Source organism: Ailuropoda melanoleuca, chromosome 17 (genome assembly GCF_002007445.2).
Source record: "Ailuropoda melanoleuca isolate Jingjing chromosome 17, ASM200744v2, whole genome shotgun sequence".
NCBI classification, from domain to species: Eukaryota; Metazoa; Chordata; class Mammalia; order Carnivora; family Ursidae; genus Ailuropoda; species Ailuropoda melanoleuca.
In genome coordinates, this window is record NC_048234.1 from 41584675 (window position 1) to 41599245 (window position 14571).

The 14571-nt window shown below is 38.8% G+C and overlaps 1 pseudogene; it reads right to left on the reverse strand.

Annotated features, from left to right (window-relative positions):
• Positions 1-238: 238 nt before the first annotated feature.
• Positions 239-755, reverse strand: LOC100474500 (annotated as a pseudogene).
• Between the last annotated feature and the right edge of the window lie 13816 nt (positions 756-14571).

Sequence of the window (14571 nt, forward strand, 5' to 3'; positions counted from 1 at the left end):
AGACATTTTATTTTTATCACAAGTGCAATCCAGATGTGAATAAATAAATGTATTATCTTTTAACATCTGCCTCCCCACCTGTGTTCCTTTAAATAGAAAAAAGAGCTAAGTTTCTCTTCAAAACATATTTGGCCATACCTGTCCCACCTGTGGTTTTAGAAACAGACTGTAACTTACCTTCTGAAATTCCTTCTTGAACTATAGCTCATTCTGTTTAAAAAATCTTGGGAAGGAAGTCCTATTGATATTGTCAAGAGTCTCCAGAAGGTGAGAATGGTAACTGGGCTGAAGACAACTGAGAGGGGTCTTCAGCAAACTGAGGACCACTGGGAAATTGTGCAGAGGCAAATCTTGTCAACAAAATACGAACACCTTCAATTAAAGCTAGGAGAATGCCACCCATTGCAGCTGATCCAACCACGGCCACCGGTCCATTTCCTGCTGCCAGTATGGCTCCTTTTAAGGCACTACTTGTGATGGAGTTCCAGGGATCTTCTTTCCCTCTAACTTGAACCATTCTGCAGTCAATCATGGAAAATGAACCTCCCCAAACTGCAAAGCTACTTCCCAACTGCAGAGCCCTGGTTTTAATACCTGTCAAACTCCCTTACAGTCTGTAGTTTACTCCCACTGGAGAATTGCAAAAAACCTTTGATTGCTTGAAAGATACCACCACCTAGGGTATGCATTGTAAAGACCCTGCCACAATCATCCACAATTTGCCAAGGGCAAGGTTCTCACATGTCCTCCTCCATCTTGACCTCCCCTTCTTTCTTCACAATAAAATCCCTGTATTGTTGGTGCATCTTTGTGTCTAGCTAAAATTCTGCGTCTACCATCCTTCCTCATTGTCAATGAGGTATCAATAATTGTTAAGTGGAATCTCAGGAAACTTCTTTAAAAAATAGAGTCTTTTGTATTTTCACCCTTCTTCCCTCTTCAAGCCTGAAATATGAATGTGACATCTAGAGATCTAGCAGCAGCCATTTTGAAAAACAGAAGTTAAGAGTTAAGGATGGTAAAGCAGAAAGGTAGAAGGAATCTGCGTTTTTGATGACTTGATGATTTGATGACTATGTTGACTTTGATGATTTGAGCCATATCTACCAAGACTGCCCAGTTCTGCATGTTTTATGTGAGAGAGAAATAAACTTTGATCTTGTTTAAGTCACTCTTATTTCTGAAATACATTACTAATAGTCCAAAGCCATTCTAACTAGTAGAATACCTATATCCAAGTTGGATTTTGACTGGATAGTTCTAATGATAGAGTTTACTGGTGTGGCACACAAATAGATGGCCACCAAAGATTTGTGTTTCCCTTCCACAGTGTGGAGTTTTGCCACAAAGGGATTAAGCAGGTAGAGACTAATGTTTTGTCATTCCTTACATCTGGGTATGGCCATGTGACTTGTTCTCAGTAATAAAATGTGAGCAGAAATGATGTGTGTGATGCTTCCAGAGCAGCAATGTTAAGAAGAGGACATGCCTAGCCCACAGGCTCTTCTGACTGTAAGCTAGATGCAGAGAATCAAACCAAGGACACTGAGGCCCTCGAAGATAGCAGAACCCCAGTCAGGCTCTACCACTACAAAGATGGAAGCTGCCAGCAATTGAGAATCTTATGGAACTGTACATGAGTGAGAAGTAAGCATCTATCATGACTGAGCTATTACATTTTTTGGTTCATTTGTTATAGTAGCCAGATTTACCTTAAGTAATACAGAGATTAGTATTAGAAATAGGATATTGATGTGACAAAAATCTAAAATATGTGAAGCTCAGTTAGTGATCAGGGGGATACAGTTAAAGAAGCTAATATCAAAAGCTGAATAAACGCAGATTCAGTTCATGCAGCCACAAGACACTTGGCGAAGCTAACTGATGAATTGAAAAGAAGACCAGACTCTACGAGTCAGTAACTTTAGTGGAAATGGGTGTAAGAGTTGGCGTGATAGCATATGCTGACATTTACTCTCTGCTTTTAGCAAGTTATTATTTAAAAAAAAAAAAAAAGATGGACATCTGGGGAGAACTGGCCAGCTTGTAAGCAGAAATGGAAGATAACAGAGAAAACCCAAATATTTGAGGCTTCTAAGGGTTGCAGAAACTGACTGCAGACCCCAACGGTAAGAGACAAGACTGTCTTGGGTACCAAAACTTACGCCTAAAGTAATGATCCATCAAGAATGCAGCATTATGGGGCACCTGGATAGCTCAGTCATTTACGTGTCTGCCTTTGGCTCAGGCCATGATCCCAGGCGCCTGGGATCTAGCCCACATCGTCGGGCTCCCTGCTCAGCGGGGAGTCTGGTTCCTCTTCTCCCTCTCCCCCCACCCAACTTGTGCTCTCTCGCTCACTTACTCTCTCTCAAATAGGTAAATAAATAAAATATTAAAAAAGAAAAGAATGCAGCATTCTCATCTACTGTTTCAAAAGACCTCTATGTAGTCCCCGTTAAGAGAGCAATAGGGGAAAAAGAAACAGAGAAATAGATTTAGCCTTCAGAATTCTGCCCTGGGTGCAGTTATAAGCACATCGAACCACCCGGATGCAAACAGATCAGAAGGCTACTAAGTGTCACACTGAATTCATGACCACAAAGTCACAGAGATTATGGCCAAAGGAGTTCTTTCTAGACAGCATGCTTGTAATCCACTAAGTGAACTGCTCTCCCACCATTACCAATGCCTGCCCTGCAGGATTTTGTCATTGCTATGGGCAAATTGCTATGACTGCTGTGTTTCTCCATTTTTCTTGTCTGAATGGGCATTTTATACTGTCTCTATTCCACCATTATATATCATAGAGCAGACAATTTTTTGGTTTTTAGCGTGTAAACCACGAGGAGTCACTTTTGGGTTTTGTAAAGAGGACTGTGTACCACCTGGATGTAGTAAATCGGATGGGTCTTGGGAGGAATTGAGCATGCTCTATGTGTGGGAAGGTGGGTGCTCTTGGAGTTTTGTTGGTTACATGATAAGCTAGAGAGAAGTGGATAGTTGTCCCCTAAGGTTCATTTTCTACAAAAATGCTTTTTCAGTCAAAAGCATAAGATTTCCTAGCTCTCTGTATATCTAGGTGGGGTCATGTGACAAGAAACTTTAGGGATAAGTCCCAGCAACCTATGGTTTAGCAAAACCTCCAGGTGATTCTGGTGACTGCTCAACCTGGGGGTCATTGCCTTAATGGAGCTCAGTTTCTAAAAAGCTGGAGTCCTCTCCCCAGGGAGGAAAACCATACGTTAATCAGGAACACTTATTCTGGACTTAACTTGAGTGAAAAGTTCTTTCCTACCTGAGCCATCATACATTTGGGGATTTATCTGTTTCAACAGTCTAACTCACTTGGAGAGATTGGAAAGGGACTAAGAACCAAACCACCTACATCCCACCCGTCCTGGATGCTGAGAACTGAAACTACTTCACTTACCTTATTCTCTACGTTGACATAATTTTTTTATTCCTCTGTCTTCATTACTTTTTTGGGAGTTGCTTTCCCCAGCAAGCTTTGAGAGTTCATCACAGAACTTCCCAAAAGAAAGTCTCCAATGGAAGACATCAACAGGCAGTTTGTGCCCTACAATTCTTTGAAGCCCTAGCCTCAAAACCCGTTCCTTATTGTTTCCACCAATCCTGTCTTATTTGATCAGTACCCAATTCTAATCAAATCCCTGCATTGAAAGACCTATCTTAAGGCAAACTTCAAATTCTCAATAAATTCTGACCTGACCTTCCCCTCTTTGAGACCCTGCCAAAGCTCTGAGGAGTGTGGCTCTTACCAATCCAAGCAATAAACTCAGCTTTATCTAATCAACAGATTGTGTTGGTGATATTTGGAAATCATCACTGGACAGGACTAACAAAATACCATTATATGAGTTGCTTAGTAAATAAAGGTAAGTAGAATTCATGTAGATTAAGAGCATATAATAATTTATGTGCATATAACTAGAAGAATGAAATCATGACCTCTCATCCTCCCTAGACAGGGTATGACCTTGGCCAAGAATTTAATCAAGAACTTACAAGTTCTGATTTTACAACCTCAGCTAGGTCTAATACAGCTAAGGGAGCAGCTGTAAAAAGGTCCAGTTTATGAGCTAACAATAGGTTTTCTCTGTCTTCCTAGAAGACATAGCGGTCATAATTTGAAAGCAGAGTGGAGAAGGGGGGATGAGGGAAAAGAACCAATACTGCTTATGTTATATTTGTGCAGTAAATAATGTACGGGACAGATTTTATTGATTGAGAAATGGCTTATAAATTATGAGTCAGCAGGAAAATACTTCTCTTCCTCCTCATGGGTTTACTGCATTACTTCTGAGAATTAAAATTTGTCCTTGGGAGATGGTATGATGAACATGATATTGTATTTGTGTATTTTATTCAGTAGTTAGCCTGGACAGCCCGGAGAATAAAAGATAGGTTCGACTTCCACTGGAGGAGAGCTATCAAGAGAACTCGATGTTAAGTGACCAACAGCTACTCTGACATGCTTCCTGAGATTGGAGCACCACTCTTCCCTCACACCTTCCCTCACATGTTCTGACACTTGGTGACCCACCACCAACTTTGGTTCTCAGGCCCTCTTCTCTGGAGTGTAATTCCAATCTGGATGAAGTAACTCATACTTGAGCACTTAGACTGCTGTGCTGAGAGAGAGGTGTGGATCTCCAGTCAGACCAACCCTTATGGATTGGGACTAGAGTTTCTTTGAAAGTGGCAGGGATGGGGAACATCTATGTATGACAGGGTTTATAGAAAGAGGTACTTTCATAGGCCTAATAACAGAGAAGCAAGAAATTCAAACAGGAAAGAGGAGGAGTTCCTGTGGAGGGTTTAGTTCCTTCAGCACTAATACCTAGGACTTCAGAAAGACTTTTCAGTGTATACTTTTGAATTTTTCCTCTCCTGTGTGATAATTCCAAACATTTGGTGAGCCTGGTATATCCTCAGAGGCATGGGTAGTAGACATATGAACACTACGGGACAAGGCAGAAAGGAAAGTCTGGCTGGCTCCTCATTCATGCTCCCTGGGCCTGTGTGGACAAAGCAGCATCCGATTCTAGAACCAATGAGTTCCATACATGAGTGAAACCATATAATTGTCTTTCTCTGCTTGACTTAATTCACTTAGCATTATCTCCTCCAGTCCCGTCCATGTTGCTGCAAATGTTGGGTAATCGTTCTTTCTGATAGCTGAGTAATATTCCATTGTATATATGGACCACAACTTCTTAATCCAGTCATCTGTTGAAGGGCATCTCGGTTCCTTCCACGATTTAGCTATTGTAGACAATGCTGCTATGAACATTGGGGTGCATATGGCCCTTCTCTTCACTACGTCTGTATCTTTGGGGTAAATACCGAGAAGATCGGTAGGAGAAGGAAGGGAAGAATGAAGGGGGGGTAAACAGAAGGGGGAATGAACCATGAGAGACTGTGGACTCTGGGAAACAAACTGAGGGCTTCAGAGGGGAGGGGGTGGGGGATTGCGATAGGCCGGTGATGGGTAGTGGAGGGCACATATTGCATGGTGCACTGGGTGCTATATGCAAGTAATGAATCATGGAACATTGCATCAAGAACTGGGGATGTACTGTATGGTGTCTAATATAACAAAATAAATATTATTTTAAAAATTTTTAAAAATCCACATTAAAAAAAAAAAAGAACCATTGAGTTCTAGGTGGTGACGGGGGGAAAAGGACAGAGCTGATATGGACAGGGAGCCACAGCTGTTGGGGGATAATTCAGGAGGACTTAAAAATGCAACCAGTCCCTATGAATTCATATTACATACTTTAACTATTTGAACGTATAGTAGAAAAAACAGGCCAGTGAAAGAATTACGTATTTTGATGAAGATCAAATAAGAAATCCCTACCTCTCACACACTCGGTCAGACATTATTTGTATATGATGGCATTGAGCACTCCACAAAGTCTATAAGGTTTTTATAAAATTGTCCTTTTTACAAATTCATGGAAACTGAAAAGAAATTAGCGGTTGCCTTGGGCTAAAGGTGGAAATGGGATTGGCTCCAATTAGGCAGAGGGGTCTTCTGTGGGTGAAGAGAAAGCTCTGAAATGAGATTGTGGATGCACAACTTCGTAAACTTATTAAACTGAACTGTGCACTTAACAATAGGAGGATTTTGTAGAATGTAAATTATTCTTCAATGAAACTGTTTTCAACAAAACCCCAAATTGCCCTTTTCAGTTAAAAAGAAGACTTACTTGGGATACCTGGGTGACTCGGCGGTTAAGCATCTGCCTACGGCTCAAGTCATGATCTCGGGGTCCTGGGATCAAGCCCTGCTCAATGGGGAGTCTGCTTCTCCCTCTGCCTCTGCCCCTCCTCCCCACTCATGCTCTCTCTCTCCCCAGTAAATAAATAAAATCTTTAAAAAAAAAAAAAGAATACTTAAAATCCTCATTGAAAAAACTCTGTGAACGTGCATCCTAAGTGCTGCCTGCCCTTCAATCAGAGAATAAATTAAGAAAAAATAATTCCAGAGCATTCCATCTGAAGTGCCAAGCTGATGACTTCACTGAAAATATATTACACATCAACTTTTTAATTAATTAAATCACACTTACTTTTGGAATTGGTTGTGAAATATCTACTAATGTAGAAAATTGTTTTCAACTGTATATGTACAATATATTGTTAAAGTTCCTCTAGAATAAACTGTTATTATCATTACGATTTTTTCATGCCCTGGAAAACAGCTAAAGCTGGTGATATCTTTCTGTCTCAAAATTTTTCAGAGCAAATCATTTGAATTAGTTCTTGTTTATATTGCCTGACCTGAATCACCTGGCTAAAGCTGACCGTAACATGAGCAGAATTTGGAATTGGGTCTGAGAGAACCAGCCCATGTGTGGGTAGCTGGCATGTCAGCAGGTAGGTTGAGGGGCTGGGGGGCAGCAGTCTGCCATGTGGATGGAGAAGTGAAGACAGATAACCTAAGAAAAGATGAAATCTGACCCACAGAACCCACTGAGAAGAGTTCAGAACAGGGCATACTGCCTAGCCTCTCACTGACCCTTCACTCCCAGAGGCCGTGGCCCTTTTTTGAGGCCCAGCTGCATTTCTGCTCATGGTCTCCAGAGGACACCTGTCTTTCTGTTTATGTTACTTAACTGAGACAGAAACATAATTACATGTACAGGAACACAACTAGGAGGACAGTCACCAAAATGGCAACACTGGTTCCTCTGGGTAGTGGGATTGCTGGTGATGTTTATCTCCTTCTTGTGCTTGTATATAATTTAAAATTATCATTTTATAATAAGGTTACTTTTTTATTGTAGTAAAATACATATAACATAAACTTCACTGTTTCAACCACGTGACAGTGAAAATTCAGTGGCATTTAGTACATTCACGATGTCGTGCAACCATCACCACTATCTGGCTCCAGGACATTTTCATTACTCCAAAAGGAAACCAGGTACTCATGAAGCAGCTACTCCCCATCTGCCCCCCCCCAGGACCTGACAACCACTAATCTGCTTTCTGTCTCTATGGATTTGCCCATTCTTGAAGGTTGCAATCATTTTTTTAAAGTTGAATATGCATTAAACAATAGCAGACCCCTGGCAGTCTGTGGCTCCCTTGCTAACCTACACTGGAATGCCTCCGACATTTGCAAGCACTGCTGTGGAAATTTCTGATCTCTTACAACATTAAACTTATATTAGGCAATAAATTTCAGATTTGTCTAATTAAAAGTCATAAAGTGAATGAATATTATAAATAAGTTAGTTTAAGCACTCATATTTTCTTTCTTTTTTTTTTAAAGATTTTATTTTTATTTATTTGACACAGAGAGAGAGACAGCCAGGGAGAGAGGGAACATAAGCAGGGGGAGTGGGAGAGGAAGAAGCAGGCTCCCAGCAGAGGAGCCTGATGTGGGGCTCGATCCCATAACGCCGGGATCACCCCCTGAGCCGAAGGCAGACGCTTAACGACTGAGCCACCCAGGCGCCCCAGTCTTCTTTCTTTTTTTTATGCTGGGCATGTGTTTTATGCTGGGCGTGAATCTCATGACCCTGAGATCAAAACTTGAGCTGCAATCAAGAGTCAGAGGCTTAACCGAGTCACCCAGACGCTTCTAAGCCCTGATATTTTCAAATGTGCACATGCCAAAGTAAGAAAAATTATTTCCTAAATATAACCTTTCTGGCTCCTTTTGAATGATCCTTACTGCCAATATTTGTGTGGCTTTCATGGAACGGAAGTATGACGATTAATAGGCTTAATGATAATGTCTTTTTTTCTGTATCTGGACTTAAAAACTAAATGACAACATTTTTACTGTTATTTGGAGATTCTAAGAATTTTTTCCAGTTTACTAGATTAAGTGAAAGAAATATGTAGGGCAATATATAAATTTCAAGGGTAAGAAAATAAAACTATTTCACAAAATTTACAAGAAGCAAAACATATAAAACTATTTCACAAAATTTACGAGAGGCAAAACAAACGAAAACATTTTTTAAAAGATTTTATTTATTTATTTGATATATATAGAGAGAGAGAGCTCACAAGCAGGGGGAGTGGCAGGCAGAGGGAAAGGGAGACACAGGCTCTCCACTGATTGGACAGCCCAATGCAGGGCTCGATCCCAGGACCCTAGGATCATGACCTGAGCTGAAGGCAGATGCTTAACCCACTGAGCCACCCAGGTGTCCCTAAACAAACCAAAACTTTAAAATAAAAATTAAACCAAAGAACTTCATAAAGAGACATGTCAATGATCAAGACTTATTACATGACACTAATTCTTCTACTTGGAAAGAGAATTTATAGGTGTAAGTAGACACTACCACTAATTTAACTTTGAAATATGGTCTTCATGCTAAAAACTCTCAAAACTCAGGTTAGCTACATAGAGATGCAGTAGACAATTACTGGTTTTGAAAAAAGATTCAGTAGCTTTGCACAGCAATTTATGATGATGAATCAGAAAAATGCTGATTTATTTAAAAACAATCTAGCTTTAAAAAACATTTATAAATGAAACTAGTACCACCCTCATGATTGTATGAGGAGTAAATGAGATGGAGTGTGAAATTTGGCACTCAGTGAATAGTTTTTAAAAAGTGAAATTGACCCTCTTTGCAAGTCATTTCTCCACATTTCCATATAGCACTGAATACAGTTGACCCTTGAATAAGGTGGAGGTTCAAAAACTTGCATATAACACTTGGCTCCCTCAAAACCTTAATGGCTAATAGTCTAATGTTGACCAGAAGCCTTACCAATAACATAGTCAATTAATACATATTTTGTATATTTTATGTATTAATACTGCATTCTTACAACAAAGTAAGCTAGAAAAAGTTGTTAAGAAAATAAGGAAGAAAAAATACAGTACTGTACTATGTTTACTGAAAAAAATCTGCACATAAGTGCACCCATGCCATTCAAACCTGTGTTGTCCGAGGGTCAGCTGTACAATACTCTTCAGTGAACACATGTGAATTAATTATACAAAGCATGCCAGAAAAGTATGTAGTAATATACAATGTGTCATATAATTAAAATTTTTATGATGATAATACATTCTACAATTAGAAATGATTCTGATTTGTAAAAAAAAATTGCTGATTGTCTACCTAAAAATATTACCTTTCATTTTTTTTAAGTTTTTATTGCAATAAAATATATATAACATAAAATGTACTATTTTAATCATTTTTTAATTTTGTCTTTTTAAAAAATATTTTTATTTATTTATTTGGCAGAGGGAGAGAGAGGGAGCACACTCAGGGGAAGCCACAGGCAGAGGGAGAAGCAGGCTTCCTGATGAGCAGGGAGCCTGATGGGGGGCTCGATCCCAGGACCCTGGGATCATGACCTGAGCCAAAGGCAGACACTTAACCGACTGAGCCACCCAGGCGCCCCTATTTTAATCATTTTTAAGTGTATAATTCAAGGGCATTAAGTACACTCACAGTTTTATGCAATCATCAATACCATCAATGTCCAGAACTTTCTCATCAACCCAGAAAGGAACTGTGAGCTCCATTTCCTTCTCCCCCAGCCTCTGGTAACCTCTATCCCACTACTGTCTTTAAGAATTTGCCTATTCTAGGTATATTCTCATATAAGCAGAACCAACTCTTTATTTGCTCTTAACCAGAGGGGGGAAAAATGTCTTCAACTTTGACTCCACTTTCCTCCATACCAATGAATTGCCAAATCCTGTAGATTCTTTCTCCAGCATGTCTTCTGAATGTATTTCCTCCTTTCTATTCCTGCTGCCAAGGCCCTCAAGTTCAGAGCTTGCTTGTTTCTTCTCACACCATTATAAAACCCTCCTCCCCAGGCCCCCTTCCTTCAGTTTCCTCCCTCAGTCCTTAACAATTTCCTGGAAGTGAGCTTCCTTAAGTATGAAACCAAGAGCTAAGGGTATGTGTGTGTGTATATATATATGTGTGTGTGTGTGTGTGTGTGTGTGTATATATATATATATATATATATCTTTGGGTCCCTAGCATTTTGCAGTGTGCCCAGTACATGGCAGGTTCTCAACCAATGTTTATTAAATCAAATGAAGCCAAGTTGAGTAAACTAATTGCCCTTCAGGAGATGACAGTCTAGTGGGGAGGACCAGAACATCAATAACTTAAATCCAATGTGATTATCCAAAATTAAAGTCTGGTGCAAACGGCACTAGAGCAGATAAGGGATTGGTTAATTCCACTTAGAAAGATAGACATCCAGAAAGCCTTAGAGGAGAAAGCTGCTACTAGAAGGATATTATAGAACACACTTGTGTATTAAGGGTTATTCACACCCAACAGCATCCTCAGTAGATTGCAAACTCTTTGAGGATTTTATTCATCTTTGTGTCAATTACAAATGCAATCACTTATAACTTTAAAGCTTTGGGGATGGGCAACCCTGTCAAGACCCCCTCTCACTCTTGAGAGCTTTTTCTGTATCTTCACTTAATAAACTTCCATCACTTTACTCACAAAAATAAAAAAAGAAAAAGAAGAAAGCCTTGGGGATTTTTGTTTACTGTCTTCCTCCTAGATGGTAAACTCCATAAGGGTGAGAAATATGTCTTAGGCACTGTTGTCATCCCAGTGCCTGGCACATAGTAAGTGCTTAGTCAATATTTATTGAATAAATAAATGAATTTTGCAAGCCTTGCAGAAACTAGCAAGTGCCTTTTGTAACCTCATCTTCAGTTGGAGGCCTTTCTGATGCATGAGAGGTAAATTAAATTGCTTTGATCTTCCAATTTCACACATTGTAGGAGTTTACAATCTCCCTTGAGTCCTGAGATTGAGGCAGGACTGGGACTCCTCCTTCTCTTGCCTGTCTCTGTCTCCCATGTTCTGGCTTCCTATCATGACTCAAAAATCACTCACAGAGTAGTAATGGGTACTGGAGCTGGGGAAGAGAGAATGGGAGGTTATCGTTGAATGGGTACAGAGTTATTCATTGGGATAATGGGATGTCCAGGGAAATAATGAAAGAGTTCAGCAGATGGATACTGGTGAGGGCTGCACAATGTCCCAATATCAGCTGTCTCCCTAGAAGGGATTCTGGAGCCACATGATGAAGTAATAACACTTTCTTTCTTTAAAAAATTATTATTGAAGTATAGTTCACATACAATGTTACACTAGTTTCAGGTGTACAACATAGTAATACACAATTCTGTACATTACTCAATGCTCACCATCTGTTATCATATAAGTAATAACACTTTCTTCTTTGGCTACATCTTATGTACTACTTCAAATTTTTTACATTTGTTTTTATTGCTATTTTACTTGCTATTTTGTTTACTCTGTTGCTCTTGTTTTATTATTACCAGCAATATTTTATTTTAAAATCAGCAATATTTTATTTAAAATCAACTTTAATGAGATATAATTGCATACAATAAAATTCAGATTTGTGACTTTTGACAACAGCATACATGTGCCTAACTACTAGCCCAGTGAACACAACAAAACACGTTTCCATCCTTCCAGAGAGTTCTCTTGTGCCCCTTAGCTAGAGAGTTTCTAAATTCAAAGTAGTACACCACTTTGAATTTAGAAACTCTTTAGCTAAAGAAAAAAGATCCCAAAGATTTCTTACCAACAGTTTTTGCCCTATCTTCAGCAATTCCCAAGCTTTCAATCTCCAGAGAACATCCTGCCTGGAAGATTTGGCTAGTGTTTGACCAGCTATCTTTGTGCCACATGGCTGACATTCAGTAGCTGGTGGGAGAGTGATCGAACATACCCCAGCGGCAAAAACAAAGAACAAAAAAAAAAAAAAACAANAAAAAAAAAAAAAAAAAAAAAACACAAAAACCCCACAAAAAAAAAAAAAAGCAAAAAAAAAGGAATAAGGGAGGGAGAGGAATAGAAAAAACCCAAAACAAACCATGGTTTAGAAAGGACAATGCAAATTGGTTATTAAAAACACACCCAGATACTTTTTTCTAAAATCTAACTCCAATGAAGCATCATAAATTCTGCAATTATCACCATTTTAACATTGAGTTTTTTGTTTCCCGTAAGCAAGGATATATATGTCCAAGAACCAATATCATCAGGATAATGTAATACAAAATGTGTCTGTAACTTCATGTAATATTCATGAATTCATGGATGTAATATTTATATTCACTTCACGTAGTGAAAATTTAAACTAAGTTAGCATTATCATGATAGCCTTAATAAAAATTACTTTGACAAAGAATTTCTCTATTAGAATCATAGAAAACCCAATGCCATTCTTAAAGTGTCCAGTTGTGACCAACGTTTTAATAANCAGTTGTGACCAACATTTTAATAAAGTAAAAATGCTTTTAGTCATACATAAAAGATTAATCTGTATCCAAATTGATGCTTTGAGTGGAAATATTTCGGACAAATATAGATTGAGATCTAAATACAACTCTATATCGATCTATCGAGCTATCTTACATATGCACAATATATGAAGTATATGTTATCAGTGCCCTGCCCATTTCCCCTCACACTCTCCATTTCAGCACAGACTCATTGGACTTCCAGCTGTCAGAAACCTGCAGCTCTTTGCCTGAGAATTTACTCTCAACCCTAGAATCCCCTTTTTATGTGACGGAGTACATCAGAAGTGCTGGTGAATTAATACCACTGCCTCCTCCCAGCACCTCTCCAACAATGGAGACAGTTGGTGTTACGTATTCAGCTCCTCTCAAGTGTGATGTCTCAGGTGCATGACCTACACTGGCTGCCCGCATTTTCCTCAGTGAGATTCAGTTTCAGTTGCCCACAGTGGTAATTGGCCTGCATGAAAATGCAGACTTTACTGACTGCTTTCCCTTCCTTGTTTCACTTCCCTATCCTCCAGCCAGTGGTTTCCTCTCTTCCCAAATAAACTTGTACTCAGATCCTTGTCTCTGAATCTGCCCTAACCAGAGATGATAAACTGTGATGTCATGTATATGTATGCATAGGGGACAACGTGAAAGACTGTGTATTGGGGTGAAGGAATTAGGGTATTGATTTCCTTCTTTTTTGCTTACCTTTATTTTCTAACTTTCCTTTAATGATCACATTATTTATATCATTTATTTTTTATTGAGACAAAATTCACACAACATAAAATTTATCATTTTAACCATTTGAAAATATACAATTCAGGGTTTTTAGTAGATTCACAATGCTGTACAATCAGTGCCACTATCTATGTTCAGAACATTTCCATCACCCCAAAGGAAGCCCCCCAGTTTCCAATTCTCTTCCCCAATCCCTTGGGAATCACTAATCTACTTTCTCTGTGGGTTTGCATATTCTGGGTATTTCGTATAAATGGAATCATACTACATGTGACTTCCTGTGTCTGGCTTCTTTCACTTAGCATGTTTTCAAGGCTCATCCATTTATCAGTTGAATATTTGGGTTGTTTCTACTTTTTGGCTATTATTAGTAATGCTGCTGTGAACATTTATGTATAAGTTTTTGTGTCTATCCATGTTTTCAGTTCTCTTGGGCAGACACCTAACTGTGGAATTCCTGGGTCATATGGTAACTCTGTATTTCACTTTTTGAGGAGCTGCCATGTGGTTACCCTCAGTGGCTCCACCATTTTATTCCCAGTAAGAACGTATGAGGGTTCCAATTTCTTCACATCCTCAACACATTTATTATTTTCCTTTAAAAATTACAGCCATTTTAGTGGGTGTGATGTGGTATCTTATTGTGGTTTTCATTTGTACTTCCCTAATGATTAATAATATTAACCATCTTTTTATGTGCTTGTTGCTTATTTGTCTTTCTTCTTGAAAGAAATGTCTATTGAAATACTTTGCCTAGTTTTAATTGGGTTGTTTATCTTTTTGTTGGTGAGTTGTAAGAGTTCTTTATGTATTCTGAATACTAGACCCTTCAGCTATATGACTGGCAAATATTTTCTCCCATTCTGTGCATCATTCACTCTCCTTATAGTGTCTTTTGATGCACAAAAGTTTTTCATTTTGATGAAGTCAATTTACTTGTTCCTTTGATGTTATATTCAAGAAACTACTCATTAACCATTGCTTTTTATATCATTTTT